The 18,282-nt window shown below is 30.3% G+C and overlaps 1 protein-coding gene across 1 annotated transcript in view; it reads right to left on the bottom strand.

Moving 5' to 3' along the window:
• Positions 1-11,287: 11,287 nt before the first annotated feature.
• Positions 11,288-18,282, bottom strand: part of MS3_00007598 (uncharacterized protein) — a gene marked incomplete at its 5' end in the record, with an annotated part of 34,207 nt that continues 27,212 nt past the window's right edge. The window contains one exon of the mRNA XM_012945004.2: positions 11,288-11,477. The remainder of the gene's footprint in view (positions 11,478-18,282) is intronic.

Here is an 18,282-nt window from a genome sequence, read left to right as displayed (position 1 = left end):
TTGGCAAGAATTCAAGTCTTCTATCACCATTATATTTTTCTGCGCACTCGTCTACTACAATAATCCTAATTGATTTTGTCAATTCTATTGATCAATTGATATAGTTATTTTCCGTTTATATATATATTTTTTATAAAATGGTAATAATGTATTTTATAATTTATCAGCTCTTACTATAAACATTAGCTAAGTAGTCATTCTAAGTGCTGAATGTCAACTAAAATAAAGTTTTAAAAAATACTGGCTAGTATTTGATTGAATAGTTTGATGGGAATCGGGAGCCATGTATATAATTTTTATATACAATGTAATAAATATTATTGAGTTATGAGAAAAGTTCAATAAATCTGAGTGATTAACAGTATAGGGGTTGTGGAGATTATTAAGTTTTTGAATGAGATAATGAACCGATTGGTGTTAAACCACTGTTGGGAACCTCAGCCAAAAACTTAATAATCTCCACAATCCCTTTACTGATAATTGACATGTGCTCACTAGTGACTAGCTTCGTGAGGGAATTCTCAGAGTTCTATTGAAAGGCCATGACCAGTGGAGCCAATCCGTGTCGGATAGAGACAGGTATCTACCTCTATAATGGAGGATGGTTGCGCGATGTTGTGGATTAGTTGATGTTCGACACTAACACCAATGTATGCCAGCTCAGTGGTCCAGTGGGTTAAGTGTTCACACGCGAGACTGAAGGCCCTGGGTTCGAATCGCACGAGCGTGATAGTGGGTGCGCACTGCTGAGGAGCCCCACAATAGGACGAAACGGCCGTTTAGTGCTTCCAGGTTTCCAACGATGGTCCAACATCAATCAGTTTATGATCTCAATCAAAAATCCGAGTGATTTAGAAAGTCAGATAACTAATTCAGTTATTAGTTTCCAACGTTCTTTTAATATGTTTTGGTTATGTTCCATTTAGTTAGAGACAAATCTTCATTTATATATATATATATAACAAAATAAATTAGCAAGTTGTTACATTTTTTCTATGTTATTGGCTGGATTTAATTCCTCTACAAAGAATAATTTGGTATGATTTTGTTACACAGAAGTGTTTCAAGGTTGATGTTTTTTTGTTAGCGTTCATTAGGTTTACCGCCAATATTAACTTAGGATGTCAGTAAAAAATAGAAAATAAAATGAAAAAAAACAAAACAAATGAGGTATGTATGGATAACGACTGTATCATTGTGTCAATATTAATTCATTTTATAGTTTATTTTTGACACTAAATTGAAAAACAAAAAAAAATTTTTTCTTTATAATAAAGAGCATCTTACTAATCTAACTTAATAAAACGGTGGAAGAATATAATTAGATGACTGAATGCAAACTTAAAAAGGGATTTTTTTAGTGGAAAATAAAGATCAGAAGTAAAATGAGCTACTCAACAGTTTTTGAGGGTATGTTTGATAAACATTTGGACTAACTTAGAAATATATAGATTGATTATTAAAATATAAAGAAGTTGAATTGCCTTATTACTGATCAAATTGTTACTCATGCCACTTGGTAATATGGTATATTCCTTTTTTAGTAGTATAAGTATATATAATCATCTTACGCCTCAAAATCTTTGATTTTTAAGTAACTTTGTGTTTCTTTTACATAATGATGCAGATTAACATTTATTATTACGAACAAACTGGCAAAATCATTGACAAGTTTCTATAATCAGAGCATAGAAATCATGATCAGTTCTAGAACAAATAATGTTTATTACTTCAGATTGAAAGTAGTTCAAGTTAGTAGATAAATACGATATAAAGAAGTAACCTTATTGTTATTTCTCTATTCTTTACTAGAAACCTTACAGAAGACTGTATATCATTAAGTACAATGCTAAAGACTGCCTTGATACACTTTACAATCACACTAAAAGTTTCTTTGATTTCATTTGTAGGCATTAATTAAAGAAGAAATCTTTGATTGACTGTGAATAAACATGCTTAACAGTTCCAAAATAATCGTTTATCAAGTGACCTTAGTTAATATTATATTTCTTTTGTTATATTTTTTTCACAGAAATTCTCTATAGACTCTTGATTTCAAGGTGTAAACTTCTAAGCATTAAGTAATCTCGAACTACGTGAATGGTATTCATATGATTAAGTGATTTCAAATATAGGGGACAATAAGCAAATATGTGGAAGCTATGTTGTGTTTTGTTATAAAAGGGAACTCTTCTGTTCACAAAAATGATCGGTTACTTGTATGTGGTCTTCCAAAATAGTTCTTTTTATGAATATTTCTTCATACTCCCCATAAGTAAACTAATCTTTTTAAATGGATATTCTATGGACAGAATGCTATTTATCTATTATCTTTATTGGAAATTTTTGCTTCTTTATTACGGGACTGTCAAATTAAATTCTAGATTTACTTAGTATTATCAACAATCAATATCTAGATTTTTCTTTGACCGTGCATATTTTCATTATCAGCCAAAGTAACTTCCAGTCTACTACATTGACACCACCCTGGTAAAAGAAAGTCTAGAACTAAGACTAGTTTGGTCAGACTTTTTGTGTAATAATAAATGACATAGATTAGGTTCTTTAACATAAGTTTCATAGACTGTCATTTATGTAGAGATCATAGTTACCGGTGAGTAGAACATTCATTTATAAATCACCAGAAAAATGTTATTAGAACCACTTTATTTTATTAATTAATTGATTCTACTGAATTTCCCAAGGTGAAATATTTAAATAACCACAGAAATAAAAGCCTTACTATTAGAGAGAAAACCAAAAGATCAATTATGTATAGATAATCGTCTAAGTCCCTTATAAGTTGGTCTTAATTTCAAAGCAAAAGTTATATAATTCTGCAACTATTTTTTTCAACGTGAAACAGATTGGTGGGTTTATTCTTTATTAAGCCTTATGAGTGAAATACAAATTGTCTTTTGTTTTTTTTTATTTCTTAAAAACCATTTTATTGACACTCTAGAATAATAAATTTAGGTAGGGTGACAGTTTTCTTTTTCGCATACAACCAGAAGTAAGTTAATATTTTCCGGTACTATATGACTTTTGTAATAAATATTGATTTTTTGTCACGTGAAATTACGTTTGAGATTTTTTGAAGTATGTAGGAGATTTTGACATCAGAGTCTAGTTTTAGAGCTTTCAGCAGGAAGTTTAGGCATATAACCCAGATGCTGAATCATGTAAAGTTGAAACGTTCTTGTTTTGTAATCATGATCAAAAAGGATGAACGCAGCGAATTTCGCTGAAACGAAAAACAGCCAACAGGAACCATTAGAGAAGAGATCATGATAATTAGTTTAGAGTCCTATGTAAGTAGATTAGTCAAAAAATTGGTAAATAGTTCCATCCAGTCAGTTTAAATGAACACTGACAACTCCGATACAGAATTGAATAAGGTTATCTAAGGGAATTGAGACCACTGCCACAGAAAAAACACTTAACATCATAACGAATTCTAAATAGTTTAGTCAGGCGTACATCCAAGGGAGTTCAACAGTACTTCGTACTTCCTAATATCAAATGTTTGCATAGTGTTTTAAAAATCTCAACTAATTTTTCAATAATTGATTAATAAACAGAAAATAAATACAAAAAACAGAGTATAAATTTGCTTACTATATACACTTCCGGATGTGCCTGTTTACTTATTTACTTAAACACATAAAGATTGATACAAGCAGGCACCAAATATATATGCCTCACACTTCATCACTCGATTGATGTGAGGGCTGGGATACCACTCGACCACCCAAACTGAAGCAGGTGGCTTTTTAAGGGGCCACTACTCGAGTCTTTGACTTTGAGGTATAATCCACAAGGCAATGGAACAATACTGGGAGATGCGATTCCGTGGTATTCTGTATTAATTTTTTCACTCGGGTTTGAATTCAGTAGCCATTGATTAAATGTTAAAACGTGGTCTACCAAGCTGCTTAATTTTATTTAACTACAATCCAAAATTATCATAAAATTATGAATGAAACCAATGTAGATACATTTATTCAGAAAGTCTATATATTAACGGAAGTTAATGAAATTTATCTCAGTCATCAACATCAACAACTGAACGAACATAAAATCTATATAGTTCAGAATAATCACTGATTGTTCAATCAATTTTGAAGTTTTTGTTTTGATATATTTCTTAAGCAATCATAAAATTATTGTACAGAGTATAATGAAATTATCATTTACTATTCTATATGTATGTATTAAATATAAATGTCCCAATTATCGAAAGAAATTTTCAAGTTATTGAAACTAAGTCAAAAGTAAAATTTAAGGGAACATAAACTATGAAAATAAAGTAATCCTAAAAATGGATCCATTAAATTTAAAGTAATAAGTTAGATAACTTATCTACAATGTAAATCATAAACCCTACATTTTCTTTTCCTCAATCAAAACTTTCACTTCATCTTAGGTTCATTTTACACACACACACAAAAGTAAATCAATAAACATTCAAACCAAAATGTTTTTTCGATGACTTATTTAGCTGTAGAACATTGAAGAAAAATTACTGGAAAAAACGAATTATTTTTAATATTGTTTCGAATCAATATAAAACTATTGTGGACTGCGGGGTGGCTACTCTAATTTCTACCGACTGACCAACTTCAGATATCCCAGTACGACCCCAATACTGTTCCCAATCTCCAATATATCAGAACACGAACCGTAGATGGAAATTGTCTATGGGGTCAGGAGAAGAATAAGAATAGGAATAATATTTTACAGATAAATGCATATTTATACTGTCAGGACTACCGTGAATATTGACCAACAGAAAAATGACACGTGAAATAAATATTGACCAATAGGAAAATGACACGTGAAATAAATATTCACCAATAGGAAAATGACACCATTTCACGTTCAAGGATAGCGTTAGACTTAACAGGATAATTTTTGGAATATTTTTCTGAATATCCCAACAAAAATACTGAACATTCCAGAGATTTTTGTCTAAATATGACGTCTTCATGAAAATGGTTAGCTGGAAAAAAAAATTTAGTACAGTATCCGAAAAGAAGCTATGTAATTTGTTTTTCAGGAATGAACAAACAGAAAATACAGTACTCTTATCAAGTTGATTTTGTTACTAGTTCCGGTTAAGTTCATAAACAGTTGCTCGTTTCCATGACACCATCTTCCTCTTGAATAGAAGTCAATAAAATTATCATTCAATAACAAATGACCCTGGATTAACATAATGTGCAGTTTTTTACAAAAATTAATCGACACTGGTATTTTTTCTTTATGAATATAATACAATATGAAATATATCAAGTAATACTATCAATTGGTCAATAGTTAGCTTTAATTTCACGATTCCAACAAATTAAATTAAAAAGTATAGTATTTATAAAATCCAATTTTCAAAGAAATAGTCCTCAAATAGATTACCGTGAATAGAAAATCTGACCAACTCTACACTACATTAGACCACACACAATATTAGAATACCATCGGATTTCAGTGAACGATTCAGTGATATCGTTTTTTACCGTGGTCACTTTATACAGAAAATAGATAGTCAATACAAATAGAGTGAAAGCAATTAGAAGAAACTGACTGAGATTTTTATGAACAGGAACATTCTTACCTCTTCATACAGTTTGAATGAGAATCAATGGAAGTAATCTATCCTAGTAAATAAATAGCATAGGAATTACTATTATAATAGTTGATGATAGAAAAATTTTTAAAAGGACTCAAGGCAAATCAGGTGCACTGGGATATTTACATGAATAAAGTAACATGATATTGGCTCATGTTAAGAGTAATAAACAAATAACTCTCACAAAATGTTTCATTTTAAATGAAAGTGTCAATTTAAACAAGAAGAAATGGAAAGATATCGACCACTTTATGGCCTCTATCCTAAAATAGTCATTTATTGTTTGGTAAATTATGTCATCTTTTGCTAAATATTTTGTACATAATTGACATTCCCAATTATTTAAACGTATATTTTAATAATGACCCTTCTAAATTAGTCAAATGCTATCTTGCTCCGCGATGAGGTATGCAGTAGATGTTATGGAATTATGGTTTCTGTACGACATCCATTTTGGGGACTCGGTTAGGTATCGAGCCTCAATATATGAAAGATAATACGGAACAGCCAGACACGAACTAGATCAAAATTTCTTGTTGCGTCACAGTTTTCCTTCATAGTGCTTGAGCCTGGAAAGTTTGCGTAGTGGGAATTCACAGCCCAGCACATCCCAGTCTCAAGTAAGCTGTCATAAGACCCGCTCCGAGTTTGACGAAGCCACTTGAGATCATTAAAATCCTCTGAGTCAATGGAACTATTATTCTGGCATACTGGATCCTTTTCAAAGCTGTAGAACGTCTTCAGGTGTATATCACAACACGGAAGTTCATCTCAAAGCACTCAAGTGCTTGATAGATTTAATCTCTCTTAACTTCCCCACCAATGTATTAATTCGTTTTTCTCTAAAACGGATAACCTTTATGGTGTTTCCGCTTGTATATTATATCATTTGAAGTTGTAATAGGTCTCGGGACATTTTACAAAGCATATGTACACATTTTATTATTTGGATGAATAATTACTTCATTAGAATAGAAGCATACACAACAGTATCTAAACAGTTTCAAAAAAGTCTGATCAGCAGGTAGCCATTAATGCGACTATTACACTTTTCTCTCTTTGTATTTTAGCTGAAATTTTGAATATCTTTGGAAAGCTAACAGGTTCTTGATGCATATTTTTTTTACTCTATTGATTTGTAGAGTTAAGACTCTTCAGTTATCTATTAACACACTTTGTTGTCGGTTTTACTGAACATACGAATGTGGTTAGATTATTCAGGACTGCATTTCATGTACCATTTTCACTGAAAAGACGTAACAGATAGATTATGTATACAAGGAGTCAACTTGAAGATTTATGTTCATAGCATATTCGTACTATCAAACAGAAGTCAGATACCGGACTACAAAATATATTTCTCTCTGGACGTGAAGAGGATATATTTCAATATGGCAAATATATACTTAAACACGAAACACTGAACTTTTATTAAAGGTAAAACCATCAGCCAGTGACATTGTACTGATAGATATGCGACTGTACGTTACATATAATTGGAAGTACATTATTAAGAAACTATAAGATTCGTGAATTTAATTGAGAACTGAACTTGTTTTTTTTCAAATAACGGATAAAAAGTTTTTCATTAAGTGACCTTAAGTCTAGAATATTTTAGGCGTAGTGTGTTAGTGAGGAAGTTTCTATTAATAATTGATTATGTTCTAAGAACCATTTAGAATAAGAAAGGACTGGGAAGCACTTCTAAGACTTCATAATTAGAAAGAAATAAAGCTATCATGTCTCCTACATTCCTCCAACTTATATCGCTTCACAATAAAAACTTTTTAATCTGTAAAAAACTCCAAGCACTATTTAATCCAGATGATTAAAGATATGTACATTTCAAGAGATTGGATAAATGACTTCACTAACCTCATCAGTTTTAATATCAGATGGATGAATATAGTCTGCTAAAACTACTCAACTCACTGAAACTTTCCAAAACAAAAATTTGGTTTTTGCCTCGTTAGGGTATTACAAATTCATCACGATTTTTTATCAGGATATTGTTTCATTTTTAACTAAATACGTGGATATAGTGAAAAAGACTCAATTTAAAATGGGTAACAAATGTAAAGGTAACATCTTAACAAAGTAAGTGTCTTTCCAGAAACTTCAGATTCTGTACTAATACAGTTATACTATAATCAACCACTTATTATGATGAACAGGTCAACTAAACAAGGTCTCTTGCTCATGATTCATCAAGACATATATTTACAGGTAAAACGTTTCCTGTTTCAGATTTATTTAATTGTTTATCTGCTAATCGCGTTTTCCTGTCTACTTTCACGAAATGTTTATAATCTATCGCAAATTTAGTTGCTGAGAAAGTAAAATAATTTTGGATACTTGGAATAAATTTTTTAAAAGGTATTTGAAAGAGTAGTGAGTGAATACTTTGTTTTCTAAAATATTTACATGAATATTAGTAAACTGCTGTTTAAAATTTTAAAACTGACTCACAGAAGGTTACCATCAAAACTAGTCCATTGTGAGAGAGAACAAACCAGCTTCCAGCTGATGAGAAAATTATGAAAAAATGCTGATGTTGGATAGGCCATACATTGTGAAAATAATCAAACTGCATTACGAAGCATGTGCTAACTTGAAATCCTGAAGGTAAATGGAAAAGTGGAAGACCAAGGAACAAGTAGTGCAGGAAATTAGAGACAGATATGTAAGGTATTAATAACAACTGGAAAGGATTGTCGAGGACAGAGTTAGATGAAGAATGCTGGTGGTCGGCCTGCGCTCTTCCATGAGGGGTAACATGTGTAATTAAGTAAGTAATACAGTCATTGGGATATATTCTTTAGTTCCAAATTTTAACTTATATTCTTCAATGTCATCTATTCTCACTAAAAATCTAAGATATGTTGCTTTTCGTTTATGTGTAGACATCCCAATTAGTCTTCTGACTTGCCTAATCGCATCTGTTATGAGATTGCACAGTAGTTAAACTGAATAATGATTTTACATTATACCTTCGTACGACTCACTTCTTATGAATGATTGAATTTGAATTATTTTGTTCGAATTATCAATTTATTCAACATATTTGTGTGACATTTACTTTTCTGTCATATACTTAGAATGAAGGAATGCATTATAATAATGTTTATCAAACTTACATCACTTTACAGAGATGATTAGGTTGACATGAACGACTATGTGACAACAATAAAATAAGTATACGTTTTCCTAGAAAAAACTGATATCTAAGTTATTTTGAAATGAAAATTTGAAACAAAACTAGTAGTGAACTTTAAATAATGAAATGAATGAAGGATACTCAAGTTGAAATGTTACAATTTTGCAGTACAGCATTAGTGAATGTGGTCAATCTCGAATAAAGTAGGTTCAATAAACATAAAGTTGTCATTAATATAAAAACTAGTAACATATACAGAAATGCTGAATAGATTATACGAATGTATCAATGTACAAGTTTGACAATGAACAACAATAAACATTTTTCACAGAGGATACATAAAATAGTCTAATCACCACCAGTTTTCATATTCACTTCGTTTCATGGAAGTTATTGTTTCTCTTTGAAAAGATATTGGGTAGAGATATAACACAATGAATTTAATGTCTTGGTGAAAAATAGGCATAATAAGGTAGCAGTAACATAAATGATTGAGTTTAACTAACCTTCTTCATATTCAAAAATCTAATAGATTTTTCAACTCTTGCTAAACGAAGTACGTACTTTCAGTATGTTAAATGATACGTTTTAGAAAATGACATTTGTTATGACTTTATGTCCGGCTTTTTATCACGTGATTTATCCATCAATCAAAACACGACTTATACAGTCTTAGCACTGTGCCAAAACCAATGACGTTCGACCGGTATGAGCAGCTTAGCGTCCTTATTGGTCCTATATCCGCCTAGCCCGTCTACTTGAGTCTAGAACAACAAAACCGATTTCCACTATGCGAATCGAATCGAATCATTTATTTCCGACATACTGGGTTTATATATCAATCAAACAGACCGCAACGCACCACAAAATAGGAAATAGCATTTGCACACAATAAAGCCAAAAAGTGGCTGTGAACGTGGGAGGCAGTAGTCAATAAACTGAACATAGCTTAAGAGCAGCAAATCGTACAATAATAAATTATGAGTGAAAATAAAGCTTATAATAAGAGGAATGTAAATATGCATAATCTAATTATTGAATAGTTATATCATAAGAATGTGTAGGTATTATTAGTCAATTAATATGTCTCAGAAGTTATTCGTGATTTAATCTTCGCTCGGATATAACAACATTGAAGTTTTAAACAAAAGAAACATTTTTGAATAATTTACAGAGTTTAAAGTGTTTTTAGAATTCCGGTTAAAATGTTTTTCTTTATCATTTAGTACTAGACATTAAAAAGGAAGAATGTATTTGTAAAATCTCAGTCAAAGAATTTGAAGTAAGTTCAGCGTTTTGCTTGGCAATTTGGTCAAGCCTTTTTCAAAGAAAATTAAAAAAACATTACAATTATCAAATATAAATAGGTATATGGTTTTCCGGTTCACAGTATACTGAATAGGTCATTCAATCAACGTTAAAAATGTTTAAAGTAGGTATTTGAGTTACTGTGTAAGAGACAAATGGTGTCAAACGAAAAGTGTTAAGATAACATATTGTGTGTATACGTAAGCGGAAAGAATTTTCATTCATTATATATTGTCTTTGGTTGGTGAATATTAAGAATACATATAATTTTTATAAATGATATGAATCAAAAATATCACAGCGAGTATAAAATGAAGATAAATAAACAAGGTAAAAGAATGAATTGAAAGAGGGAGAATATATTTGTAACTGAAAGCTTGTGTTATTCTCATTTTCCAGTTAATTGGTTAACATATTCAGATAAGACAACTGATTAGAACTGTTGAATGTAATTTCTGTTATTCAGATAATACTGAATAGAAAAAATTATCATTACATTTTTTCTCTTTAATGTCTCACATCAACTCGGCGCCCAAATACTGTGAAACTATTCGATCAAACTTAGACGAAAGTCCTTATTCATTTTGTACTAGTTTTCTTTTTTTACTTGTTGTTGTTTGTTTGAATCTTCCCATTAACGTTTAGAACTGCAGTTGATCAGTCTCTTATTAGCATATGTACATACTGTGCGTATTGCCTCGATATTGCCTTAGTTCACAAGCATTATATGCAAAGATGGATGGTGGCTTGCAGTGGAATCCAGGACGCGCGTTACGGTCTAGTCGGAACTTATTAGCTGGATTTACCTACACCTCAGAGTTGATGCACATATGCCAATAAGACACTGATCAATTGTAATTCTAAACATCAATAGGAAGATTCAAACAAACAATACCAAGTGAATTTTAACTTCATCCCATTGCACAAGAAAGTGCCTATCAAAACTCAGTAGCTAAGTGGATAACGTGTTCGCGTTTAAAAGCGAACGGTACTGGGTTTGAGCTTCAGAGTGAACATTAACTCGGAGATGCAGATACATCCAGCTGACGTGTCCCAATAGAACACGCGTCCACTGCTAGTCACTATCCATCTTTGCATCAGTTTTTAAAAAAAAAGAAATTTAGATTAGTAATGGTGAAAAAAGTTTTTATATTTATATTCATCATTTTAAAGAGTAATTTTATTCATATTTACTGTGCTTTTTATCAATATTCTCAACGCTTAGTTACTTTACATCATAGTAAAATAATGAACAGTGATTTATATTCTTTTAAACAGATAAGATTAGCAACATGTCAATATGGTCGACTACATTCATTTGTATTCTTTCTTCTTCTTCTTCTTCTTCTCCTTTTTCTTCTTCTTCTTCTTAGATTAGATTAGATTCTGTAATAGAAAAAATTTTAAAAATCAATACAGTAAAATAAAATATTTTTTTGCCTAACAGTGTCTATTTGTTATAAACATAATAAATTTAATACTTCCCACGTATTTAACTATTTCATTACAGTTTATTAAGTGTTTGAGTTAAATTCATAGATTAGATTTCAAACAGAAAAAGGTTTTGGAACTTATTTAAAATTTACGAATTTCTAAGTGAAGTAATTGACTTCCTTTTTAACAAAATAGAAACCTGGGAATTATATCGAACTGTATTGAATTAATCACCTCATAATTTACTTTATAACGAAGTTACGGAAAGGATGTAGAGGTTAGTTTCTTTCCATTTAACTCTAATATATGATATCTTGTTAACTGAGTATTTTAGCCAATCAGTAGTACCATGAATTTACTTGAGAATATTCAAAAGCCAGAACACTAGTTGCTAGGAGAGTATATTGTAAATAATTAATAAAATCCACAGATACAAGAGAGATAAGCACGCTACGAAGTAAATTTGGGCTAGTGGAAAGTCAAAATATCTATATTCATTTTATGGATGTTAATTTATTGTGGGTAAGTTATTGATTGTCCATATTTACAATCAATGGGAGGATAGATAAACATTGAGGTGCAGAGTGCTTTTAATCAGACTTACACATAATTTTACATAATAGGTTGATTGTCTAAATTACAGCAAATAAGTGATAAAAAATTCAATGGAATTACTATGAGGATATCGGTGCAGCACACATATGAAGTAGCTATTCTGATGATTAAGCCCAATAAATAACTTCAAAGTTCAAAAAAACCGATGAAATGAACGAAAGATCTAAGATCCTAATAAGTCTAAATGAGTCTATAATGTAGTCAATTGTTTATTTTGAACTTCTTTAATAGCCCTTGAATATAAATTTAGGCTTTATTGATATATCCATTGTTTTAAAGAATTTATTTACCAAAAAGGTGTACAGTATATAAAACTTTGTCCCATCATTATCCCTCAGTTATGGGATTATGATAATATTAACGAAGAAATTATAAGTCCACTTTCACTTTGATTTGTTTTCTGTTTATGAAAACATGAACATGAAATACAATTTCATTTTATATAAATTGTGTTACATAAGAAAATAAACCCCAGTTAAACAGTGCAATACTTGTTAAATAAATTTTTAATGTGACAAAAGCGTTTGAGTATAAAAGTGTGATATAAATTATGAATGTTTTCAGTAGCCAAATAATCCATAAATTATGTAATCTTTATTCTGCTTTTCTTAAATACTTAATTTATATGTTCATTTATATATTAGAATAACTAGAATATAAGAAATATAGAATAGTTGAAGTAATGATGAATAATCAGTCATTAGCAAGCATTGTAGAATCGATTAGCAGGTAGTCCTGACCATATATATATGAAATCGTTTTACTTCAGTTTAATCTTGAAAGAATTTATAATGTATGATGAGTTTAGCTTTCTTCAATGTAACCGTTTCAAAAATATTCTTAACTACCAGCAATAAACAACATGGCTAGTAGTATCATCTTATACATCTAAAGATAATGAAGGTGAGTTAAGATATGCGAAAATAGTTGAATACCATCTGAAGTTTAGGGCTCAAATACAGTGATACATTTTACTTTATCTGCGTGGCCATCTTTCCGGATGGTTAGCAGAAAAGAACTTTGACAATGAAATACAAGAATATTTAGTAAATCGCCAACTTTTATATTATTTTCGCTTATCAATTTATTTTCTAACAGTATTTTCCCTAATAGACCACTCAATTGAAACTATCACATTCATTCAACCTGTCGTAAATTTTATGGAAAAAACTCTAACAAAATCTCCGTCTTTAGTTTCATACTCAAAAAACAATTTAGTTTTCACAACATCAGTAAAAATAGTAACTTATAGTTATTTTAAGAATATGTCATAAATATTTAAACAATATGCTACTATGTACCAGGTTTGGAACCATTAGGGATTTTGCCTTACTGTTTTTTTATCTTTCTTTTAACAAATATTTCTGTTTAAAAAATTAAACTTTACATTTAGTTTTATTCCGTTAAGACTAGTCGAAGTCCTATTTTTCGATAGACGTTATATTGATTAGATCTAAAAATAGCACAGTAATAGTAGGTCTGACGTAAATCAATATGTTTCCATGTGATTCCTGAGAAAGCAAACCTATCATCATCTATTGACTGTTTCTTGTTGTTTATGATGTTTGGTAATCAGTTTAGAAAATCAACAGTAAAATAAGTGAAAATTACTGAAATCCACCATAATTTACAATTTTTTGTCGAAAATCGTTCTGTAAGTTAAACGTCTAGCCTGTTTGACATGGATGCTTAAAGCACTTACAATGATAGTGATCTATCATGAAATCAATATAAACTGACAGCCAAACTCAAATTATACTGCACTTATATTAAACTATGCGAAGATTATTGAAATGGTATATATTGAGTTCGGTTCGTTACAGAAAATTATTCAGCAAACATACTTACTAGCTTAACAAATATGAGTAATTATTTTTATTGTCTCTTACATGTCACTTCTCAAACAACATCATAGGTACGTTTTACAGTATCACGGAACACACTAAGGAAAAAATGAGTGATGATAAACTGCATTATGCTTGGACTGTATTGTGAATCGTCTGATACCGGAGTTATACATCACTGAATTTTGTCCTAGTCATTTGCAAGTTTTATGCTTTACAACACACTATATGAATAGATTGAAATAACAGTTTATTTTAGCATTAAAATAATAACTCGTGTAAAACTAGACATTTACAGTAAATCATTTCGATGTATAAAATATTCACTAATATACTCATTAATGCATACTGAGTTGTACATGTAATTGAAGTTCATAGAGAAAGTGTTTTCTCTAATGTTATTAAACAATAACTCAATGAATCAAGACTAACCAAACACTGTTGCAATTTATAACAATTCAGTTGACTTCCTTGAATGAAATTAGCCTTCAACACGTGTGAATGATTGAACAATCTCAAACATGTTTTTTCCTGAGTTAACCATAAGTTTGAGACTTTTTTGTGAAAGAGTGAACTTAATCCCTTGTCATTTATACATAAAGATCATTTACTTACAGATGAATTTGATATAAACATTTAAGAAGATTGGGCAATACATGATTACAATGTATTTCATATGTTAGATAATCAAAAATTAATTTACATTTGAAAGTTATTGTCGACTGGAATAAGAGCAACACGGTAAATAATTACAATATCTTTCTGAATTGGCATATCAAATTTGCAGAAATAATAAACCATTGTTACTGCTATCAGTCGCATTAACAATTCTATTTAGTTTGAGTGTAAGCATTAATATTCCTGTAAATGAATATGTTAAATCATTTATTCCCATGTGTGAAATATGAGGTAGGTGTAAACACCTCCAGGAATCAACCAGCCAAATAATAATTTATTCATGATATACGAAAGTTGTTTAGCTTAACTTTAATGTAGGGAATATATACTGCATTTACTGAAAATTCAGTGTGAATCATACAGAAAATTAATGCAGTCATAGTTAGTTGTATTGACAAATTTGAAATGCCTTTCTGTCTGCTACAGTATGCACGCTGATAAAGACTGGGTCTAGTTGCGGTTAGATCATAACTATTTCCCAGAACCTAAATACTGTATACTTGATCACATTCACGATTTATGCCTTGGTATCTTATTTATTCCAGTTGATTTCGTCTATTGAAATCATCTTTTTATTGCGGTTACTGACAACTTTTGTTTGATGCCCATCACAGTGACTACAGTCACTTCTATCGATTTACACAGAACTCTTGAAAAATTTTTTTCTTGGCGGTTCTTATATCAAATTATAGTCGGATGATTATATACTAAAATTTTAATAACGTAAATTTTTATTATCTTCAATAAAGTATATGTCCGAAGCTTCTTAAAAACTAACTACAAAATAGAACATAATCTTTGCTTCATGAGATTATACGTACTCCAACGTGTTCATAAGTCTTCCAAGTACAACAGGACATGTTTTAAATTTATTTTAGATACAATTGTCAGTATACTTCTTAAAACACATTATCAACACACTATTTGAGAAAAAATGTATTAATAAAACTATACGGATACAAATTCTAAAAGTACCGATAGGAGTTATGTATATATTTTTTCATATTCGATTTCAATGATCTACTTAGATTTTCTAAGGCTTAATAAATATTAGACATCCAATAGATTATTTTTATACAGAGAGGATTTACATTCACATGATTTGAAAATGGTTTAAAGTCACAAAGGATAAGACTATTTTAGGCTTTAAGTAGATCCTTAGTAAAGATCCAAACTGTCATTTCTAGATTTTATAATCAGTGACTTAAACTTTATTTTTTAGTCTATAATTTCTTAACAGTACCCTTTCTTAGGAAAGTATCATTATAACAATTCACTTCTTTGAATTTCCAGAATATTTGTTTTCAAGCCATGTAAACGTAGGAAAGGTTGTGTGAAATGGAACTCAAGAAGCATTATCTAAAGACATTTAAACATTAGAAGAACATGAAGTCTACTCACCCAGACAGCTTTGAATAATTAGTCGAATTATTCTGCAGTAGTCACTGGAAGTAATCTATGATTAATTTATGACTTGTTCACATTGTTTTTATTAGGGCTTGATGTTTCCACAAATTTCCATTTTCCATGTATTGAAATGCACTGACTAACATTTCGGTTATTATGCGCTTTTGATTCTTATGATTCTCTAAAATAAAACGAAATCTGTTCTGTTTAAAAACCGTCCTTAAAAAGTTGTAGAGTACAAGGGAACGATTTCTTTCAATTCCTTACAGACTCGAAATGAGTCTTGTAAATTTCTTTCTCTATGGCGTATTTTCACAATTCTATCATTCTAGATTGTCACCAGTATAGGGTTGTGGTGATTGTTGAGTTTTCCATTGAGATTATGATTCGATCAATGTTAGACCACCAGCTGAAAACCTGGAAGCACTGAGCGGCCGGAGATGGGCACTTCTGAAGAGTCCTATACTATGATCTCAATCAGAAACTCATCAATCTCCACCAACCCATATTAATAAATACACTATGCTTACTAGTGTCTAGCTTAGAGGGGTACTTCTCGGAGTTCGAGAGAGAAGTCGTGACCAGTGGAGCTAATCCGTATTGGGTGTGAGGCAGTTACCAACTGAAGACAGTGGAATATGGTAGCACAATTTCGTGGACTAGTTAAAGTTAGACATTCTAGATTGTCATCAGATACATCGAACTTCTACAAGAGAATGTCATAGTATAAAAATGGATTTGACGTTAATAAAATTAGTGTGTAAAAAATTGATAAAACCTAACATAATCCAACTAACAACATACAGTTCTGTAGTCATGTATGTTAAAAGAAAAATAAATGAATACTACAGATGTATTAGCATAATATCGACTAATTATGAACTGGCAATTTGTTTCTTTTGAATATGACTTGATAGTGAAAATAATTAACTGAATATTTGTCAGTTGATTGTTTTGAAATAAAAGAACGTAGTTGACTAGTAAATGAGCAAGACATTGAATTCATTGATTCTGCCTCATTAATTTGAAGCTCTTAACTGAATGACATTCAGATTTTATGAAATCATTCCTAAGTACAAAAGTTTATGTCTGAATAAGCATATTTAGAAGCTAGATAACATAACAGGTTAATACTTATCTAATGAATTTAGAACTTTTTAAATCAGTCTGTTGTATATTCTTCACGACAATGGTTATCGATTGGCCCCAGGCAACCAATCAATAAACGGGACATTTTTTACTCCCATGGATATATATTTTATAACTTCCTCATTAAATATACTATTGTATAAATTTCTAATATAGATTGTATTAGGCTTATTTAGTGAATAAATAAATCTAATTTAATTGTATAGGAAGTTTCTTACTTATTTTGCCTAATACCATACAATGATCTACAGGTTTTCGTTTACTATAGTAACGGAATTATCTTAGTATTGGTTTTTTTACCGCTTCTAAGAATGATGTAGTCATTGACACTTTTCCTCTTTTTGTGTTTGTTATAGCTCATCTAGAAAACCTAATGACATATAACTGTCATGTTGTAGTCTTGTCTACAGATGAATGGATTGAGTTTATTTTATATTTTCAAGAAATACTATTCTCTTGAGTAAAACATTTTGAATTTCCAAGTAATTTAATTGTCTGTTAAAGTTGTCTGTTAGGCTAGATGAATTACATACTGATATGAACTAAAATCATCCAGAATTTATTTAAATACATTTTTTTTCACCCTAAATGGTTATGAGCTTCCAGCTGCAGTAATATTCATTAGTATACACAACAGATAAGGATCACGAAGGTTTCAATTAATATGCCTTTGGTGTTTAATTACTTAAAGAATCTTAATAAAGCTGTATATCATTAAATCTTCGATGATCAATAAGTTTTGTAGTACCGTCAAGTATCATTTACTTAATGAATGTTATTTGAAAAGCCATCTACGTTCTTATAAAATCAACTTGTGTTTTTTAATAAATAGCTATTACAAACAGAATAAATAATTGATTTATCCATCTAATATTTGTTGATAATTCTTAATGTTTGAAGTATATGATCATCATAACTGTAGAAATTCGTTCAAGTTTAGAAGGTCTCTGGATCCAATAATTCATCAATGATTATTATTCATGGAGCAGCATCATTTAGATAAGCACTAAATGGTAGAAAATAAAAAGTTTATCATGTTGACTTACAGCACTTTACTGGGATCA

The sequence above is a fragment of the Schistosoma haematobium genome, chromosome 4 (assembly GCF_000699445.3).
Source record: "Schistosoma haematobium chromosome 4, whole genome shotgun sequence".
NCBI lineage: Eukaryota > Metazoa > Platyhelminthes > Trematoda > Strigeidida > Schistosomatidae > Schistosoma > Schistosoma haematobium.
Note: the sequence above shows the minus strand (reverse complement) of the source record. Positions and strands in the feature narration are given on the sequence as shown.